At 35.0% G+C, this 6,255-nt stretch overlaps 1 long non-coding RNA gene across 1 annotated transcript; it reads right to left on the reverse strand.

The window, feature by feature from the left end:
- Positions 1,405–2,601, reverse strand: LOC108663753. Its single transcript, XR_001929765.1, has 3 exons — positions 2,557–2,601; positions 1,827–1,900; positions 1,405–1,444 (listed from the first exon to the last, which is right to left on the reverse strand). It is a non-coding gene; the product is annotated as an uncharacterized LOC108663753 (long non-coding RNA).

Genomic DNA, 6,255 nt, shown 5'->3' on the forward strand with positions numbered 1-6,255 from the left:
TTTGTTGTTGTCTACTAGAGTAATTGAGGATCTTTGGTGATCCAATTCACCTCCTAAATAATGCTAAAGACGTTGCCCGTTCACTCCAAATGTTCCGATAACTTCACTATAAATATCTATTTCACCACATAGATAGACCTTAACCACCTTGTAAGAATCGAACCACTTTGATTTTTGTTTCCATGGAAAGAGCTTGACTGATTTGGTTAGTAACACTTGTTGTCCCACCTTAAAATCAAGATCACTAGAAGGTGGTGGATTATGCTCATCATAACACTGCTTAGTTTTAAGATGTGGTGGCGGTGGCATTGACTCAAAAGTTGGTGTTAGCTTACTTGTAAGTGGCAGAGTAGGATTACCTTTACCTTTATCAGCAAAGTCCATTTTATAGCAATGAGTTGTGGAGGAATGGTATTTAGTTGCATTGAAAATAGTAAATTAAACTACACCTCACCAACTCTGAAAGTTATTCTGCCTTCTTTTACATCGATGAGTGCGCTTGTAGTGGCCATGTCACGACCCCAAAACTCCCATTGAGCCCGTGACAACCGCCACGATGTCCCGATAGGCACTCATTACCCCGAATGTCGATCGAAACCCCGCAAGGCTTAGCATCAGCTTCCGCATCTCCTCGGTGAGCGACAGTTATTAAATCTCACATTTCAAGAAATTATAAGTTATTTCCAAATCAAAACAATAAAATATTACTTTCTGGCTCACAAGGGCATTTTCATCATTTTTCTTCCAAAATACCGAAACTCGCCAAAAACATGGTATAAAAGCTAAATATATTCATACATATTTTAAATCAAATAACTGAAGAATAAAATTACTTTTACAGTGACACATGGGCCCCCAACTGACTAAGAAGATGTAGGGCTACGAACCCTTACTTTCTAGGGTGCAACTCCGAGATTAATTCTCGTCTTAATTAACTATCAACAAACCGTCCTGAGCCTGAAAAATGTATAGGAAGAAGGGGTGAGATTTTATAATCCCAGTGAGTAAACAGATACCATCTAAAGTATCTAAAGCCGAGTAAATGGAGACAATTAAAATAAGTCATCATACTGTAATTTCATTACCTTTCAGTTCATTTCAACCAAATAAAATCAATCCATATAAATCGAGTAATCAACTTGGCTTATGAATTTCTTAAAACTTTGGCTCGTGCCAAAACTCATACTCGGTGATACCTTGCGCAGGGCATCCAACCGAGTCCGCCAAGGCTGTTAAAATTTCATATACACTTAAAATATATTTTTAGTTTGAGAAAAATACAGCCGTTCCTTGGCGTTGGCTGAGTTCCCCTTCACGTGGTGGTTTGGCGTGAAGTGAACCCTAAGCTTTACCCCAGGAGATACCCTACGCGCCTCTCCGTTCGAGGTAATAATATAATGGAGTTTACCGTGCCCCTCTAATAGGCTGGTCCACGGAACCCCCTCTGCAGTAAATAATTAATATATAATCCACCAATCAATAAAATTCATTCTAGCATGACATGGCAATTTATCGCAACCTAGCCTCTCAAGGCTGAATACACAGTATAAATAATTCTAACACCAAAATCAGTTTAGCCATTCATGCTCATTTATTGTCATAAGCCATTCAATTCAAAACCATAAATTTGCAACACAAACTAGCAGTCTCCAATTACTCTATTTTCAAAACCAATATTCGATTTTTCAGAAAATTTATAAAATCATTTTATAAAATCACAATTTCTCCTAAAACATAACAATTTACCATTTAAACCCATTTTTCATAAAATCACACAATTGTATAAAACTACTCTAGATAATTAAGACGATAATAAGTTTACTCACAGTATTAGGAGTAGAAATACTCCTATCTTCCGCCCTCGGGTGCAGTCTCTTACCCGAAACAATTGACTCACCACCTATCCATAATCCATGACACAAAATTCAATAAATTGTGTCAATTTATCATAAATTATTTCAGGCTCTTATCCATGCGTATGCACTAGATAGGATTTGAAATGTCTAGACAATCGCTTAATTGCGGTGTCCGACCTAACTCGCCTATACACGGTGTAAATTCCTAAAATCCCCAATTCGACTCCAATTCCATCCATTTCAATTTCAATTATCCAATTATATCCACAATACCTCAATGACTGTGAATTTGGTCCAATTTATCAGTCCGGACTATAAATTACGCTTTTACCCCTAGTGGGTAAAAATTTCAATTTATTGCACCGAAAATTCCCATTTAATTTCCAACCTCATAATTCATCATTTTTCCACCCAATTCTCTTAAAATAAAGTCAACCTCATCCTCACATACCATTGGCTAGATTCGGCCTAGAGAAATTCATGGAGAAGATAAATATTTTTCTTGTTGTTTTACTCATAAACATGCTAAACTAACACTAAACACTAACATAGCTCAAAATCAAATTTATCTAACAACTTTCTCTCTCTAAACCCATATGACCAGAATTGAAATCATCCTCAAATCACATGATTCAACCATGGAAAATGATGGGAAATGCATGGGAAAGGTAAAGCACAAGACAAATTTAAGAAATGTTACCTTTTTTTCACTTGATTTTTGAATTTCCACCTATTTTCCCTTTAAATTTCTTGGCTAGGGTTTTATTTTCTCCTTTCTCTCTCTTGTTTCTTGCTTGGCCGAATGTTGAAGAAGAAGAATGGGTTATGGGCTGATTTTTTTTTTTATGCCTTTTTATTAGTTTAATGAAATAATATTATTTTATTCATATTTTGAATATTTTATTAATTCATTTTTTTCTAGCCATCCACTTGTCCTACTTTTTCCACCATGCATTCCCTTTAACTTATCCAAGTCTTAAGTGAAATTTTCAGATTTTTCCAAAGTTTTGGTCGAGCAAATTTTTCAAAATTACACTTTTGCCCTTAAACTTTTGAAAAATTACATTTTTACCCCCAAAATTGAAAATTTGCCATAATGCATAATTTTCACTTCTCATACTCATTTCACACTCCAAATAATTAAATTTGGTCAAAATCCTTTCAAAAATTAAATTTTCGATTCCGGATGGTAAAATTACCATTTTGCCCTTATACTCTAAAAATACTGAAAACTCATATTTTTCACTGCTAAATCTTCCAATTGTACTTCAATACTCATGTCATACTCAAACATGTCAAATGGGGCTAAGAAAATCTTTTTTAAAAATTCTCATTTTGTCCTCAAATTGTAAAATGACCGTTTTGCCCCTAATCGGTCAATTTTTTGGATTGACTCCAAATTTGACCTCGAACTCCAAATTACCATTTTGAGTCATCCCTGGATTTTGAAATTCTCAACTTCATCTTTAAGATCTCGATTTTATCTTGTTCGATGTTTAATCGACTTAACTGTACTTCTAAGGGCAATATCGTCTTTTGTCAATTTCTTGGGTTTTCTCAATATACAAACATTCTATCGAGTATGTGAATGACACCGTAATTACTTTATAGAGCAGGGTTTGATAACACTACCCTCCTTAAAATAAAATTTTGTCCTCAAAATTTCACTTATCAAACTCAAAGGAAATGTGGGGTATTTTCTTCCATTATTTCCACATATTTCCTATTTATCTCACAAGTATAAAATATCAATCTTCTTAATCATGTTAATCCATCTCGTACAGCTTAACTATGCTATAGATCATATTTCCTTGATATTATCTCCTTGACTATTTCCCAGAATCTCTTATGTTCACATAGTTCAATTTCTGATAAAATTTCTTATCATTGTACTACTTACATCACTCATCATATATTAAGTTTGAATCTTAATTCACTAAAAATTATTCTTCATTTTATTTGATCACAACATCAACCCCACATATGTGTATATGCCTTATAATCCCATTTATGCTTCCAAGATCTACCTTGATATGATCATTGAATACGATGCAGTATCACAATTCCTCAAAGTCATCCCTTTGTCTTCAATCATCTTTCATGCCTCTATATTGCTTTGTATCTCATCCTCATACTTATGTGACATGTCAGTCATGAGTCTAACTTGACTGTATAGCCATTTGCTCCTTAAGCTTTAATGTTTTCTCATTGTGAAAAGTCTTTCAAATTTATCACATCAGAGTATTCATAAGGTGGATACATATCCATATTTTATAGTTCAAGGTTTAACGTAGCGAACACTGTCCCATCATTAAAGTTCTACCCTTATCTATCGATCATAGCTCCCTTGCACAATTACCTATACATTCCTGGGTTACCTACAAGCCACTCATGGCCATCCAACTTTTGCCCTCTTATAGTAAGTCAAACTAATATATTCTCTTATATTTTTCCATACGCTTCCTTTTTATAATCACATAACTTAGTGCTTGCTTTTACAAGATCCACGGTAGAACTTCTCTTGAGTATTTCCTTAGGGATATCTATCTTAAACTTATGTCTCACAACATGTGATCACTTAACTCGTAACTTAGCCATTTATGTGGCATTCTCTTCGGGGCCCACCCATGTGGCCTCCTCATCCGGGGTCCACTCCAAGGTATTGTTATATCTGTATTGATCCCGTTGGCTTCCTGGCCCTGCAGGACCGCATACACCAAGTATCAAACCCCAGACCTTTTACTTCCCCCGAAGGGAATGCCTTTAATCATTTCAGCTTTAACTCATTCATATCAATACCTTCCAAAACCTTAAAACTCCAATTACCAAAACTTAAAATTAAGTTCAATGACCTTAGGTCAACTCGTGAATTCAACTTCACATCTGTCTCATTTTATTCATGCGTCTTAGACATGAAGTGTTCTTAGCACCGCGGCACGGTGGCTATTAGAGTTTACTTGATCAATGTTATTCATCTATATTTAAAGTTACTACACTAATCATTCTCAACCATTTGGTTTCCCTTCAAGCTTACATCACAATTTCCATAACCATTTATATCCTCTTGTGCTTATCACATATAATAAGTAAAATATATACTTTCAAATTCATCTCATCCTATTCAATCTAACCTGACTTAACCTAACTCGGGGCCACGCAGTGTCAATGTGGATTTCTTAAAACAACTTTAAAATCGAAAACTTTAAAATTCAAAGCTTTAAAATCAAAATCTTTGATATTTAAACCATGCTCTGATACCAATAAAATTGTCACGACCCGAAACTCCCATCGAGCCCGTGACAACCGTCGCGACGTCCCGATAGGCACTCATTACCTCGAATGCCGATCAAAATCTCACAAGGTTTAACATCAGCTTTCGCATATCCCCGGTGAGTGACAGTTATTAAATCTCACATTTCAAGAAATTATAAGTCATTTCCAAATCAAAACAATAAAATATTACTTTCTAGCTCACAGGGGCATTTTTGTCATTTTTCTTTGAAAATACCAAAACTCCCCAAAAATATGGTATAAAAGCTAAATATATTCATACATACTTTAAATCAAATAACTGAAGAATAAAATTACTTTTACAGTGACACGTGGGCCCCCAACTGACTAAGAAGATGTAGGGCTACGAACCTTTACTTTCTAGGATGCAACTCCGAGATTAATTCTCGTCTTAATCAACTATCAAAAAACTATCCTGAGCCTGAAAAATGTATAGGAAAAAGGGGTGAGATTTTATAATCCCAATGAGTAAACAGATACCATCTAAAATATCTAAAGCCGAGTAAATAGAGACAATAAAATATCCCATCCCAATATGCATTTCATAACTTAGAAATTTATTCCATCCCATGAAAACAATTATAATTCAATTAAAATAATTTTCAAGGCTTATGTTTCTCATAAAATTTAGCTCATGCCAAAACTCATCCTCGGAGATACTTGATCGTCATCAAAGCATCCACTCGAGTCTGTCAAGGCTGTTAAAACGACTTATTCATATAAAATAGCCGTCCCTTGGCGTTGGCTAAATCTCACTTTCACGTGGTGGTAAAGCGTGAAGTGGACTCAAATCCCTCCACAAGAGTTACCCTACGTGCCTCTCCCACAAAGGTAAAATAAATTAGTCGGGTTTACCGAGCCTCTCTAATAGGATGGTCCACGAAAATCTGCCACTGCAGTGTAGGTCAGCCCCACTATAATCATAAAATAGTTTAACAGCATAACAAGGTAATTTTTTTATAATAACTAATTTGCACGGCAAACCACAATTCATGTAATTTCAATACAATAAACCAGCCAAGCATGCTCACACTATCATAAGCCATTTGAATTAAAAATACAATTCATACTTAACAACCACAGTCTCCATGTACTCTATTTAAAAAAA

The sequence above is a fragment of the Theobroma cacao genome, chromosome 10 (genome assembly GCF_000208745.1).
Source record: "Theobroma cacao cultivar B97-61/B2 chromosome 10, Criollo_cocoa_genome_V2, whole genome shotgun sequence".
Lineage (NCBI taxonomy): Eukaryota > Viridiplantae > Streptophyta > Magnoliopsida > Malvales > Malvaceae > Theobroma > Theobroma cacao.